Raw genomic sequence first — 16,245 nt, 5'->3', positions numbered from 1 at the left:
AGGCATGCCGAGCTGGTTCCTTTTGTCGTGATCCTCGTGACCTGTGTGGAAGCACTCTCGAGTGGGGTCGTAACCCTCCTCGTCGGTGTTGTAGTCATTCGAGCCATCGGAGAGAAGTTTGTCGCATGCGAACAGGAACTGCAGCATGGCCTTAGTGTCACGAAGCTCGGAGAAGTCCAGGCCAGGGCCCGAACCATCTTCCTCCTCGGATTCAAGGCATCTTGAAGGGAAGGGAAGACCATCGTACAAGCTGGTGTCGAAGCATGGCTGAAATGGGATAGGGTTGAACACTGACGGTTCTCCAGCAGCCCTTGATAGAAGTGACATGTCCTGCCATGGAGTGGCCGGCTCCTCCCAACCCATAGGTGGGAGGTCCGGCAAGGCTAGCTCGTCCTTACCCATGGTGTGAGGGGCTGGTGGAACCGAAGCTCTCCGCACCGTGGGAGGAGGTTCCAATAAAGTTGGTGCTAGGGATGCGCGTTTCGCTGATGATGCCTCGCAAGGGAGTCTGCGTCATCAGCCAGCCCATGAGCTTCATCAGGGCATGGGGTGTCACGGGTGGCACGGTTACGGTTGCCCCATCTCTGCCTCCTACAACGAGAAGGATAGGGATGAATGTCTAGTTGTTCCTGTGTGTTCGCTAAGGGACCAGGTGGGAGGAGCACCATGTCATACTTGATCCCGAGTGACATGAACCCTAGACTCCCAAACATGATCACCATGCCGAGCCTCAACGGGTGGTGAAAGCCAGCCATCTAGAGTCCTGATGGGAATTGGGTGTTTTGCATGCGACCGCCCCTGCTTGGCGCGCCAACTGTCGGTGTTTGGATCCGAGGACCTAACCAACTAGTGAAATAATGTCGCGTGCCCTAGACCCAGATGGTGATGCAAGATGACATAAGTCTTTTATCCTGGTTCGGGCAATGAGAGGCCCTACTTCCAGTAGAGGGGGATGACACTTATATTACTCGCACATAAGTGCTTGCAGTAGGGAGTACAGGCTGATTGGAAGAGGGAAGGATCCCAAGTCCCTGGGTTGATTGAGGCAAGTGCCAATACCGACTGGAGAAGAAAACTCGTGAAGTGTTCTCCTGTCCCTCCTAAACCAGTAGGGTATATTATTTATAGGTCCAAGCAGAGGTGCTTGGTGGACGGGAGTTGGCTACATACTATGAGGACGTGTCTCGTGCCCCTATAGATGGTATGGCCTGAGGTATGGTCTTGTACTTATAGTTGACTTGCGCCTGCTTGGTTCCCGCTGAGAGCCAAGGCCAATGGCTCATCATGTACCTGAGCCCCCCTGCGAGGGGTCGCCCATACCGTAGAGGTTGACATAGTGCTAAGTATGGGGAAAAGCTTCTTAAGGGGTGCGTCAGCTCCACAGTATCTAACGACGTTGGGCATCCTCCGTCATGGATATTGAGATCAAAGCCGGGCTCGAGCGAGGCGGAAATCCGCCCGAGGTAGCGACCGAACCCGTCCTGAGATTCGAAGACGTGCGCCATAGTTGAAGGAGTGGCCAGCTGTGGGATTTGTGGGGGACCAGGTAGCCGAGGCCGGACTCGGGCGAGACAGAGTTTTGTCCCGAGGGCGAGTTCCACTCCGGGCGAGACGGAGTTTGTGCCCGAGGGCTGGTCTGCGCCCCCATTGTATTACACGTCCCATCAGGAGTTGGTAGACGGTGTGCATGTACAGTGGTCTCACCCGTAATCATAGTTGGTGAATCTTTGACAAGACTACAGTCTTGTTTCCTGTATGCCTGCATGTCTGCGTGGGTTAGGTATACACATTGAATGCGATTGTCCCCCAGCAAACTTTGGATGAGGCATGGCCCTTGATCCTTTGACCTCAAGGAATGTACTTTGATTGTGTTCTTATGGTTTAATCACACATTAGGGGTGTAATCTGGGTACCCCAAATTATCATACCTGACAGCAACCAAGCAAGAACTCTCTAGGATACTACTGGATGTGAACGAGCAACTGTCCGATGCGGAGAGGATGAACACGACCTTCAAACCAGTAAATGATGTAAAGAAATTCTTTTGGATCCCAAATGTGCCGACAGGAAGACGGTGCGCATCGGCTCCAGCCTTTCTCTAAAATAGGAAAGCGTGCTCGTCGGCTTCCTCCATGCAGAAAAGGAAATCTTTTCCTGGAAACCGTCCGACATGAAGGGAATCCCGAGGGAAGTTATTGAGTATTCCCTATGAATTAAGCCTGGGTCCAACCCGGTGAAACAGCGGCTACGCACTTTGGTGAAGAAAACAAAAGGCCATCGGGGAATAGAAAAGCAAGCTCCTCATTACCGGGTTTATCCACGAAATTAACCACCCCGAGTGGCTGTCCAACCCTTTATTGGTTCGAAAGTAAAATGGAAAGTGGAGAATGTGTGTTGATTACACCGGACTAGACAAAACATGCCCAAAGGATCCTTTCCCTCTCCCGCGCATCGACTAGGTGGTTGATTCTACATCTAATTGCGAGGTCCTGAGCTTCCTCAATGCCTACAAAGGTTATCACCAGATCACGATGAAGGAATCCGACCAACTGATGACTTCCTTCATCACCCCTTTCGGCAAATACTACTACGTGACAATGTTGTTCGGTGTGAAGAACGTAGGGACCACATACTAGCGATGCATGATCAAATCATTTGGCGATCTGATTGGTCAGACTATGGAGGTCTACGTTGATGACATCGTGGTTAAGACCCGATGGTTCGAGGGCCTTATCCGTGACCTGAGAGAAATGTTCGATAAGCTAAAGGCCAAATGTGTGACACCCCAGTGTCACCCAGGGTTCTATCAGTGCTAACCCATGGACCAACATTTCATGTGAGCCAAATTAAGCATGAGCATCAAACTGACTTAAGAATAAAGGATCCACAAATATTATACTTAAAAGCATCATATTCAAAACAAATGAGTTTTTCAAAAGAGCAAAATGTTGAAACCCTAATATCAACCCTAATTGAGATCTTTAAGTAAAATTGAAGAAAAGGGGCAAAAGATTATGAAAAATATAAAATCATGGCTTAGGCCAAATATAAACATTGAAGTATACTAAATAAGCAACAATAAAGATTATGGAAGCTTGGCCAAAACAATTTAAATAAAACTCCAAACAAGCTTCTCAAGTGGGGATTCAATAGGGAATTTTGAAATTCAGAATTTTGAATTTCAGCCCTTGAGCTAAAGACCAGGCGTGTTCACCTTGATCCCTAGCTCAAATCCTAATGACCCCATTAACAAAAACGTGTCTAACTAACCCCTCTGTCACATGCCAGAAGATGGCATTGGGACACGAGCCCTAGACACAACAAAACCCTAGATTTGCCTCGGGTTCGAGCAGAGAGATAGACCGGATTTCAGGGCTCCAAATCTCTGAAACCAGTAGGCAAAATCCTATGACCCCCACACAAGATCGATAGCTTATTGGGAGGAGAAGAGGTTTTGTGCACTGACCAAGGAGAGAGCAGGCTCGGATGAATGACCACACGTGCCAGAACTTGGGCAGAACGAACGTGCACACGTGTTTGACCCTGGTCGGCATGCCGGCGTTCGCCCAACCCCCGCGCGCGCTCGCCCTAGCGTCCAGTCAAGTCCGTCGCGCGCCTTTGCCCTCGTCCGTGCCCGCCCGCGCATATAAAGCCTCCCCGGGCGCGCCTCACCTCACCCCATGCTCACCTTCACCGGCCAGACGCCCGTCCTTAACTCTTTTCCGCCCGCCATTGCCACCAGAGCCTCGGCCACCGTGGCCAGCCCACCCCAGTTGCTTCCAAGCCGTGCTAGCCACTCGGTTAGCTTCGCCATTAGCTTGTGAAGCTTTCCCAGCCCTCGGACCCGGCGGAACTTCACCGGAAAGCCAAGATCGACCTCGCCGGACTTCGGCCGCCCGCCTGCGCGCGTAGACTGAGCAATCCGGTGAGCCGTTCTTCAATTCCTCGCGCACACACCTTCCTTGATCCCTGGTGAATCTCTCTGACCCGTTTGATTGGTCAATTGTGCCCTGGATAGGCCGGACTCCTCGCCGCCGACGAGCTCCCCCGCCTGCGCACGTGGACCGGCCGACTCCGACCATCCCCGACGGCGACCCGCACATCGCCGTGACCCTCAGGACCTCCCCTTCACCCTCGGCCACCTCACCGGAGCAGTCTCGCCGCCGATAAGCCCCTCCGCCCTTTCTTTCGCCGCGGGTACTATTTGATTTGGGGGAAGGACCTCGGGTTAGGATTAGAAGAACCTAGGGGGTTTTCTGAATTGTTAGCGACTCAATTGAATAGTAGCCTAAGGACTAGTCTGTAAGGAAACTTGAAAACACCCGCCAGGGACCCCGTTGCAAAGTAGTTTTCAATTTAATCATTTCTGTTTAATCTTTTTAATGAACAGAGAACTTAGGAAATTCATAACTTGCGAAATACTTAACCAAAAGTTATCAAATCAATTTTGCTAGATTCTAAATATTATGGACTACCAACTAAAAATACTGAACCCTATGCTTTCTGTTCTAAATTTCAGAGTTTAGAATTAAATACATAAACTGACCAAACCTTGTTTAATTAAGGAAAATTAGTTATGCTTCTGTGCTGAACTTAAGAAAAATTGTAGATGTTCAAACCCTATTTAAACAATGTTTAAAAATAGTGAGAACCCCAGTATTGAAAAATTTAGTAGGGATATCTATTAAAGGCCATTTTGCCCAAAACTTAGAAAAATCAGAATGGCATTAGAAATTAATGACCAGTGGATGAAATTATTTTTCCTAGCCTACTTAAGTAACAAAGAACCTAGCAAAAATAAAAATACCACTAGTCCAGAATGGAATTAAAGTGGAATGATTTATTTAGCATTATTCCAACTAGAAAACAATTATTGGAGTTATAAAACCAGACCCAAATTTGTTAACTAAAAATTCAGTGGACTTGTAACCACCAAAACCCCACTGCAAAAATAATAAACACCCTAGCCCATCATTTTAAGTAGAGTAAATAAATAGAACGAGATAATGAGTCATATCCCAAAAAATCATGAGTAACCCAAAATAAGGCAATAATGGGAAAATAAAATTTTGCTAGATCACTAATGAGATAGGCCACCAGAGAAAAATGCAAACCCATTTGAAAGATGCACAATAATGCCCATTACCAATACTTCATGAAAAAGACCATTAAATCCAAATAATTCCTACCACCCCTTCCCTTAAGTAAAAAGATGCCAAACTTTAGAATGATTGCTCTTGCACAAAATAGAAGCTAGGAACAGAAACCTGTTGTTTGATATTTTTCAAATATAGTGGTTGTAGAAAGCACCCCTTTGGCTGGCTAGAAACTTGGGAAAATCATAATAAAATAACTGGTAAGTATTAATGGCTAGAAATTTGTGCCAAGTCAGGTTATTACACCAAAATGCCAGCAAAAATAAGTATTAGAAAATTTCCTACTACTAAATGGTAGTTGTAGTTCAAACCACCCCTTCTGCCCTAACATTTTATAATTTTGTCCAGAGAGAACTATTCACGTTTTAAGCCCCAACTTTTAGGATAGAGAATTATACACTAGTAATAAGCCACTGTAATTTTTACAGAATTTTTGAAAATTTATTAAGACAACTTGTAGTTCAAATCCACTCCAAAAACATAAAGGGAATAAAGGGAAAGAAAGGAAAGATAAACCTCGCTCCAAAAAGTCTAACTTGAAATCTTGACAATTCTCACTAAAACTTTAAAAAGAATTCAGTGGAACACCAAAATAAACTTACCACTTAGTTTAACTAAGTGTGATCTAAATTACTAAGTATCCCACCAAAAATCTTTTGTAACAAGATTTAACCCTATCTAAATTTAAGTGGATCTTTCGCCATCAAAGTTTAATTGCTAAAGCACATATCATATCATGCATGTATCTTACTCATTGCATTCATTAGATTATAATCTCGCTGACGGAGAGTACGTGCTCATCCCCGAGCAAGGAACTGTGCTCATCCCCGAGCAAGGAACTGTCCACGAGGAGGACCAGGAGCAAGCTCCCGAGGCTGCTATCGAGGATCTCCCTGCAGCCCCAGCTATTGGAGGCAAGCCCTAGTTTTATGCATAACCGTATTATTATATGCTACTTTACTAAACTTAATGCTTGTATGATTGTAATGTGCACTTAAGTGTAGGAGTTGCTTGAAACCTCTAGTTGCATGAACTTAGGATTCCTTTTTGAGGTGGATACCAGTATACTAGGTCGAGTAGCTGCTATGCTAATCAGGATCTCAGTAGAAGTCGAGTGATTTTTCTAGCACTCGCGCAAGGTCAGGAATTGACTGTATTCATCTTGATAACAGGATCTATGATAGTCTGTGGACTTGGATCCAGGGAGGATGCCTTGTCCATGAGACGGGGAAAAGGAATTAAGGATTAATGTGTGGATACCTTAGTCAAGCGTTTGAACGTACTAAGCACATGGCGGGAAATATGGTAACCGGTAAACCTAGTACCTGAGTGAAACCGGGCGTGGACTTTATCCCTCATGCGTCCTGAGACTGGGTCTCCCATGCTAGCTATGGTGGGTACAAATGCGGTCATTACACGACGGCAGCCGGGGTTAGTGAAGCATTGTATGCCAAGGCGGTGAGGCCTGGACGCGAACGGGGAATCAATGGGGACGGTTGACATGTGTGGGGTCGGAGTACCCTGACATGTCGTGTGTTTAGGTTTACCTTGCAAGGATAAAACTCGATTCGAATGATCTGCTTCTCGCAGCAAATGAGACTGCTTGACCCCTTGTACAACATTGAGTAAGAAGTGAAATGAGGTTACATGAGACAATTTGTTGATTGCATTAAATGCTTGTTACCATGTATGCTTAGATAGAGCAAACTTAGTTAAAGACAATGATACTAGAATTTGAAAAGCTAAGAATTGATTTTAGAAATAGCTAGTGCTTTTGGCAAACCAAACCCCTCAGCCAAACAGCTGCATGGTCTAGAGGTAGAGGAGTAGATTCCTCACATTGGGTAAGTCTAGCTGAGTATTAGTATACTTAGCATTGCTTGTGGCATAATTTTTGTAGGTACGCTTCAGGACATGGTTGATGGTGTGACTTGGCCTACCACCCTGCCACTGGGTTGGACGGTCGAGTGGGATGTTGCTCCGTCAGGAGAGGAGCACGAGGAGTAGTGGGCTAGGCCTTGCCCATTTCCTCGCTACCGACGACATCGATTATCCGTTGCATCTTATTTTATGAACTCTTGTCAGCAACTTGAAAAACTCTGATTTATGTAATTCAATACTTTAATTTGAGGTTTCCTGCTTTATTGTATTTCTTCTGTGACTCACCTTCGAGTGAGATTGTGGAATTTGATCCTAGTTAAGTGGCTTAATCAGACTCGATCTGAGAGACTGACGTGTTATTCCGATTTAAGTGTGTTACGGCCCCTGAGGCGTGACTTAGGCACTTAAGCTGGAATAATTCGGGCGGTTCTGCCACAGCTAGTATCAGAGCAAATTCCACCACAGAGAAGAACAATAAACCATGAATACCAATTTTCAAAATCTAAAACTTGCTTAGAAACTGCTACGTATCGTCAGGACTAGACCGCTAGACCTAGGACGAAAGGCCTTAATGATAGTGGGAGAAATAGGTGGCTAAGTAAGTAGGCCCTGTGGGCCAATCCTTAACTTTTGAAGGGTGCCCTAGGAGCCCCCCTTCTATTGCATTCGGAGAGGAGACGTTGATTTCAGCATGCATGCATTATAAAAGCTAAAAGGAATTAAAACTTGAGCTAACCCGCTTCCTTTTAACCCACCCAGGCTCTTTTATTTTTTCTTCCTTCCACCATAATCTTTACCTTTGATACCCTTCCGCAGATGAATTCACCCGCCCCTACCAGTGGAGGAGACACTCGTTTTAGCTCTGACTTCCTTTCTCACGATGGCTTTCCTTCCATCTTGTGGGAAGTACTTAACTCCGCCGGTTACCCTACGCCCCCTTTGTACATGGTGCAGTTGTATGAGGAGCATCGGGTACCTCGTTGCCGAGTCTGGCTGACTTTGGAGGCTCATCCCCTTCCAGTTGGGTTGGCGTTCTCTTGACTCCGAGACAGTTGGATTCAGGACGGATGACACCACTGAAGCAGCAGCCATGAAGACTCTGACGATGTTCTGTGGCTACCATCCCCTGGAGATGGTGATGCACCCCTTGGGACTCTTCCCTGCTGAGAAGAAGGATGACCCCATGTGGTGTAACCGCGTGAGCCATGTGAAGGATGTGTGGGCAATGTATCCTGACTTGGTTGGGAGGGTCACTGTTCAGTGCATGAGTGCGCTGTACTGTCTTCAGGCCCTGCAGAGCGACGCTATGGCACACCTAGCTAACATCGCTCAAACCACCAAGCTCACCCTCGACAGTCGAGAAGATTTTGTGCTCGACTTATCCTCTGAGTTGGTGGAGAAGGATCTGCAGGTGGAAAGGCTGAGCCAGCGCATTACCACCTTGGAGCAGCAGGTGGAGATCCGAGACAACACTATCGTTGTCTTGGAGAACCAGCTTCATGATGTGCAGAGGGAACTCGAAGAGGCCAATGACCACTTGGACATGCACCACTTAGAGATGGAGGCCAATGAGGCCGGAAGCGAGGGAGAAGAGGCTCCCAAGGAGTTAGGACCAGCCCCTGGTGCCAATGGGACTACCTCCGCGATGCCCCCTTCACCCGCATCCAGTGTCGCTTCCACCGCTCAAGGTTGATCAGTCACTTTGACGCTTTAGGCGGATAGAAACCTACGCGAGCTTAGTTAATGTAGGATTTTGAACTAGGCTTACGGGTACCTTCCCCTAATTGATGTAACCCTGTGAACCTTTGAAATCTGTGGGATGTTTTATAACCATGTTATTTTCATTTTGAACCTAATATTATGATTATGGCATTTTTCCTTGCATATGAGATAATAGCTTGTCGTTCGAAACTGTGAGTTGGGATAACAATGGCGACAATCTCTGTTTTCAGATGGCAGCTAGGCAGCGTCGCGGGCAGAACGAGCAGGTTCCCCCGCCACCTCCTCCAGCTCCCACAGTGCAGGAGCTGATGGCCCAGCAGAATGAAATTCTGCGACAGCTCTTACAGCGCCAGCCCCACCCTCAGCAGCATGGTGGAGGCCAGCATCAGCGACCTCCGGCAGCGGCAACCTATTAGGAGTTCCTGAGCACGCAGCCACCCTTGTTCACCAAGGCAGAGGATCCATTGGATGCCGACGTGTGGCTCCGCGTCGTTGAGTCCAAGTTTCCCCTCCTCACGAGAGACTGCCCTGATGATGCCAACGCTCGCTTCGCCGCGCAGCAGCTTTGTGGCCCTGCTCGGACTTGGTGGGACCACTTCCGTGCTATGCTCCCCGCTGATCGTGAAGTGTCTTGGGAGGAATTCAAGACTTCTTTCAGAGGGCACCACATTCCAGCCGGAATTCTTGATCGCAAGCTAAATGAATTTCTGGCACTTAATCAAAGAACCCGCACGGTCTTGCAGTATGCTCAGGCCTTCAACGACCTGTGCCAGTATGCAGGTTACCATGCTAATTCTGATGAAAAGAAGAGAGACCGCTTCCGCAGGGGTCTCAACACCAAGCTGCGGGAATGACTCAACACTGTCCGGGCTGATAGCTTCAATGAGTTGGACAACCTGGCCATCTCCCAGGAGGATTGCATTATAGCTCACCGGGCGGAGAAGAAGAGGAAGGCACCAATGGCAGCACCATCTTCTCAGGCCCAGAGGTTCAGGATTGTTTCTCACAATCAGAGCAGGGGATTCCAGCAGCAGGCAGGTAGATGGGTGATCAGGCCACCTCAGCAGCAGCAGCCGACACCCACTCATTTTCCAGCTCCTGCTCCAAGGAACAATCAGCCTCCGTAGCAGTAGCAGTTCCGCCAGGGCAATGGGAACAAGTGCTTCACTTGTGGCAATATGGGCCACTATGCCAAGAATTGCCCAAGAAATCAGCAGAGGCAGATGCCAGCACCAAATCAAGACAAGGGAAGAAAGCAGAAGGTACAAGTCAGGCAAGGGAAGCTCAACTTCACTACTCTGGAGGAAGTACCTGAGGGAGCTCCCATCATGACCGGTATCTTTTTGGTTTATAATCAACCTGCTTTAATTCTGTTTGATTCTAGTGCATCTCATAGTTTCATTAGCCAAAAGTTCAGTGCTAAATGTCAACTGCCTTTCTATCACTCAAAAGGGTCATTTATGATAGCCACACCTGGGGGTAAAATTGCAACTAATCAATTAAACCAAAGTGTGCCTATTCAACTGGGAAGCCACATTGTCAAAACCACCCTTCTTGTTTTGGGTTTGGAAAATGTGGACATTATTCTGGGAGCTAATTGGATGACCCTGCACTAAGTAGTGCTTGATGTAGCCAGCCGCATCATGGAAATCAATTCCCCGTTCTGTGGGAACTTCACCTTAATTCTGCCCAGTCAGAGTTCTACTCAGTCATGTGCTTTCTCTATGACGGAGTTACCTCTGAAGAAGATTCCAATGGTCTATGAGTATGCAGACGTCTTCCCTGATGAATTGCCAGGAATGCCACCAGATCGGGATATTGAATTCGCCATCGAGTTGCAACCGGGAACAACACCAATTTCCAAGAGGCCTTACCGGATGCCACCCGCTGAGTTGGCAGAATTGAAGAAGCAATTGCAGGAGTTGCTGGATAAGGGATTTATTCGCCCAAGTACATCGCCTTGGGGATGTCAAGCCCTGTTTATGAAGAAGAAAGATGAAAGCTTGAGGCTGTGTATAGATTACCGCCCTCTTAATGCAGTGACTATCAAAAACAAGTATCCTTTGCCCCGTATTGATGTTCTTTTTGACTAGTTGGTCGGAGCCAAAGTATTTTCCAAGATAGACCTTCACTCCGGCTACCATCAGATCAAGATACGAGCAAGCGATATTCCGAAGACGGCTTTCTCGACCAGATATGGGCTATATGAGTTCTTGGTGATGTCTTTTGGGCTGACTAATGCACCAGCATATTTCATGTATCTGATGAATTCTGTTTTCATGCCTGAATTGGACAAGTTCATAGTGGTTTTCATCGATGATATCTTGGTGTACTCGAAGAGTGAAGAAGAACATGTAGGGCATTTGCATGTAGTGCTTCAACGTCTGCGAGAGCACCACCTTTATGCCAAGTTGTCAAAATGTGATTTTTGGCTAAAGGAAATCAAATTATTGGGTCACACTATCTCTCAGGCAGGAATAGCTATTGACCCTGATAAGGTGCAAGAGGTGATGAACTGGAAGCCACCAACGACTGTCCGTCAGATTTGGAGCTTTCTGGGATTAGCAGGTTATTACCAAAGATTTATTCCGGATTTCTCTCGAATCGCGAAGCCCATAACTGAGCTGTTGAAGAAGGAAGCCAAGTTTGTTTGGGGTCAGAAGTGCGAAGATGCCTTCCATGCATTGAGGCAACGTCTGACCACAGCACTGGTGTTAGCGCAACCCGACAGCAACAAGCCATTTGATGTGTATTGTGATGCCTCTGGCACTGGACTAGGTTGTGTCTTGATGCAAGACAACCGAGTCAATGCTTACGCCTCAAGAGCACTCAGGCCACATGAGCAGAATTATCCCACTCATGACCTAGAGTTGGCAGCAGTGGTTCATGCATTAAAAATGTGGAGGCACTATTTGATGGGAACCACTGCAACATCTTCACTAATCATAAGAGCCTTAAGTATATCTTTACTCAAGCTAATCTCAACATGAGGCAGAGAAGATGGCTAGAGCTGATCAAGGATTATGACCTGGAGGTACATTATCACCCAGGAAAGGCCAATGTGGTAGCAAATGCCTTGAGTCGGAAGTTGCAATGCAATTGTGTTCTGATGGATTCTCGCATTAACACCTTGTGTGATGAGTTGAGCAAGATGCAGATTGAAGTGATTCCTTCTGGTGATTTGTCTCACCTTTCCGTTGAGCCAGCTTTGCAAGACCAGATCATCATGGCCCAGCTCAGTGACAAGGGAGTACAGATTATCAAGGAGAATCTCCATCAGAAGGTTGAGAAGTATAAATGTTTCCGCCAAGATGAAAAGGGTGTATTATGGTTTAAAAGCATATTGGTGATTCCTAAAAACAAGGATCTCAAGAAGAAAATCTTGGACGAGGCCCATCTCTCCAAATTCTCTATGCATCCGGGAAGCACCAAAATGTACCATGATCTGAAGCCTTTGTATTGGTGGACCAGAATGAAGAGGGAGATAGCCCAGTATGTATCGGAATGTGACACCTATCAGAGGATAAAGGCCAGCCACTTGAAATCAGCTGGAGCTTTGCAACCCCTGTCTATACCTTCGTGGAAATGGGATGACATCAGCATGGATTTCATCGTGGGTCTGCGCAACACCTCTCGTCATCATGATTCGATTTGGGTTATTGTGGACCGACTAACGAAAGTGGCACATTTTCTCCCTGTGCACACCATCGATAAGGCTCAAAAGTATGCAGAGTTGTACATTGACCGGATCGTGTGTTTGCACGAATTGCCGCGGACCATTGTTTCTGACCGAGGAGCCCAATTTGTTGCTAGATTTTGGGAACAACTACAGGAGTCTTTGGGAACCAAGCTAATCAGAAGTTCAGCTTACCACCCACAGACTGATGGTTAGACCGAGAGGGTGAATCAAATTTTGGAAGATATGCTGAGAGCTTGTGCAATCGATTGTGGCAAGAACTGGGATAAGCACCTCTCCTTGGCAGAGTTTGCTTATAACAACAGTTATCAATCCAGCCTAAGGATGGCACCTTTCGAAGCTCTCTATGGAAGAAGGTGTAGAACACCACTCAATTGGTCTCAGCCTGGAGAAAGAGAAGTTTTCGGACCTGACTTAGTGACTGAAACCGAAAGGAAGGTCAGACTAATCAAGAAGAATTTAGAAGCTGCTCAGGCCAGGCAAAAGAGTTACCATGATAATAGAAGGAAACCTCTCCAGTTCGAGGTGGGAGATTTCGTTTATCTCAAGGTATCACCCACCAAAGGAGTGCAGAGGTTTGGGATCAAAGGCAAGCTAGCCCCTCGTTACGTTGGACCTTATGAGATCATAGAAGCCTGTGGACCCGTGGCATATAAATTGATGTTACCTCCAAAAATGTCTGCCATTCACAGTGTGTTCCATGTATCTCAGCTAAAGAAGTGTGTTCGATTGCCGACCGAGATCATAGCAGAGCCAAAATTGGAGATAGAGCTAGATCTATCGTACCAAGAGTACCCTTCCAAGATTCTGGTTTGCAAGGAAAGATCAACTTGGGCTAAATTGATCAAGATGTACAAGGTCCAGTGGAGTAATCACTCAGAGGAAGAGGCTACTTGGGAGACTGAGGAATTCTTGCGATCCAACTTCCCCGATTGCCTACCTAAGGAAATTGGTACATAATCATGCCCAGCCCCTCCTCCTGCCTTTCGAATCTAAATTTCAGAAATATAATCTTAAATCAGAATGAAGTAATTATGAAACAAAATTTAAAAAGGACTTCCTTCTGAAGTTGCAAAGAGAATGACATTCGAAGAGCAGTTTACCCTAATAATAAGCACCCACTTCATGTAAGTCTCACCCTTTGCTTCACCCTGGGAGGACTCTGACCCGAATCTCGGGACGAGATTCCTTTAAGGGGGGAAGGCTATGACACCCCAGCGTCACCCAAGGTTCTATCAGTGCTAACCCATGGACCAACATTTCATGTGAGCCAAATTAAGCATGAGCATCAAATTGACTTAAGAATAAAGGATCCACAAAGTTTATACTTAAAAGCATCATGTTCAAAACAAATGAGTTTTTCAAAAGAGCAAAATGTTGAAACCCTAATATCAACCCTAATTGAGCTCTTTAAGTAAAATTGAAGAAAAGGGGCAAAAGATTATGAAAAATATAAAATCATGGCTTAGGCCAAATATAAACATTGAAGTATAATAAATAAGCAACAATAAAGATTGTGGAAGCTTGGCCAAAACAATTTAAATAAAACTCCAAACAAGCTTCTCAAGTGGGGATTCAATAGGGAATTCTGAAATTCAGAATTCTAAATTTCAGCCCTTGAGCTAAAGACCAGGCGTGTTCACCTTGATCCCTAGCTCAAATCCTAATGACCCCATTAACAAAAATGTGTCTAACTAACCCCTCTGTCACATGCCAGAAGATGGCATTGGGACGCAAGCCCTAGACACGACAAAACCCTGGATTTGCCTCGGGTTCGAGCAGAGCGACAGACCGGATTTCAGGGCTCTAAATCTTTGAAATAGTAGGTAGAATTCTATGACCCCCACACAAGATCGATAACTTATAGGGAGGAGAAGAGGTTTTGTGCACTGACAAAGGCGAGAGCAGGCTCGGATGAATGACCACACGCGCCAGAACTTGGGCAGAACGAACGTGCACACGTGTTCGACCCTGGTCGGCACGCCGGCGTTCGCCCAACCCGCGCGCGCTCGCCCCAGCGTTCAGTCAAGTCCGCCGCGTGCTTTCGCCCTCGGTCGTGCCCGCCCGCGCCTATTAAGCCTCCCCGGGCATGCCTCACCTCACCCCGTGCTCACCTTCACCGACCAGACGCCCGTCCTTAACTCCGGTGAGCTCTTTTCCGCCCGCCATTGCCACCAGAGCCTCGGCCACCGTGGCCAGCCCACCCCAGTTGCTTCCAAGCCGCGCCAGCCGCTCGGTTAGTTTCGCCATTTGCTTGTGAAGCTTTCCTAGCCCTCGGACCCGGCAGAACTTCACCGGAAAGCCAAGATCGTCCTCGCCGGACTTCGGCCGCCCGCCTGCGCGCGTAGACCGAGCAATCCGGTGAGCCGTTCTTCAATTCCTTGCGCACACACCTTCCTTGATCCCTGGTGAAGCTCTCTGACCCGTTTGATTGGTCAATTGTGCCCTGGATAGGCCGGACTCCTCGCCGCCGACGAGCTACCCCGCCTGCGCACGTGGACCGACCGACTCCGACCATCCCCGACGGCGACTCGCACATCGCCGTGACCCTCAGGACCTCCCCTTCACCCTCGGCCACCTCACCGGAGTAGTCTCGCCGCTGGTAAGCCCCTCCGCCCTTTCTTCCGCCGCGGGTACTGTTTGATTTGGGGGAAGGACCTCGGGTTAGGATTAGAAGAACTCAGGGGGTTTTCTAAATTGTCAGTGACTCAATTGAATAGTAGCCCAATGACTAGTTTGTAAGGAAACTTGAAAACACCCGCCAGGGACCCCGTTGCAAAGTAGTTTTCCATTTAATCATTTCTGTTTAATCTTTTTAATGAACGTAGAACTTAGAAAATTCATAACTTGTGAAATACTTAACCAAAAATTGTCAAACCAATTTTACTGGATGCTAAATATTATGGACTACCAAATAAAAATACTGAACCTCATGCTTTCTGTTCTAAATTTCAGAGTTTAGAATTAAATACAGAAACTGACCAAACATTGTTTAATTAAGGAAAATTAGTTATGCTTCTGTGCTGAACTTAAGAAAAATTGTAGATGTTCAAACCCCATTTAAACACTGTTTAAAAATAGTGAGAACCCCAGTATTGAAAAATTTAGTAGGGATATCTATTAAAGGCCATTTTTGCCCAAAACTTAGGAAAATCAGAAAGGCATTAGAAATTAATGACCAGTAGATGAAATTATTTTTCCTAGCCTACTTAAGTAACAAAGAACCTAGGAAAAATAAAAAGACCACTAGTCCATAATAGAATTAAAGTGGAATGATTTATTTAGCATTATTCCTACTAAAAATAATTATTGGAGTTATAAAACCAGAACCAAATTTGTTAAATAAAAATTCAGTGGACTTGTAACCACCAAAACCCCACTGCAAAAATAATAAACACCCCAGCCCATCATTTTAAGTAGGGTAAATAAATAGAACATAATAATGAGTCATATCCCAAATAAATCATGAGTAACCCAAAATAAGGCAATAATGAGCAAATAAAATTTTGCTAGATCACTAATGAGATAGGCCACTAGAGAAATAAGCCACTATAATTTTTACAGAATTTTTGGAAATTTATTAAGACAACTTGTAGTTCAAACCCACTCCAAAAACATAAAGGGAATAAAGGGAAAGAAAGGAAAGATAAACCTCACCCCAAAAAGTCCAACTTGAAATCTTGACAATTCTCACTAAAACTTTAAAAAGAATTCAGTGGAACACCAAAATGAACTTACCACTTAGTTTAACTGAGTGTGATCTAAATTACTAAGTATACCACCAAAAAT

At 46.2% G+C, this 16,245-nt stretch overlaps 1 pseudogene; it reads left to right on the top strand.

The window, feature by feature from the left end:
- Positions 1-544: 544 nt before the first annotated feature.
- LOC103648968 (microtubule-binding protein TANGLED1-like) overlaps positions 545-16,245 on the top strand; it is a 45,157-nt pseudogene continuing 29,456 nt past the window's right edge.

This window comes from Zea mays, chromosome 2 (genome assembly GCF_902167145.1).
Source record: "Zea mays cultivar B73 chromosome 2, Zm-B73-REFERENCE-NAM-5.0, whole genome shotgun sequence".
NCBI lineage: Eukaryota > Viridiplantae > Streptophyta > Magnoliopsida > Poales > Poaceae > Zea > Zea mays.
The sequence above is the reverse complement of the archived record's forward strand: the minus strand, read 5'-3'. Positions and strand labels throughout refer to the sequence as shown.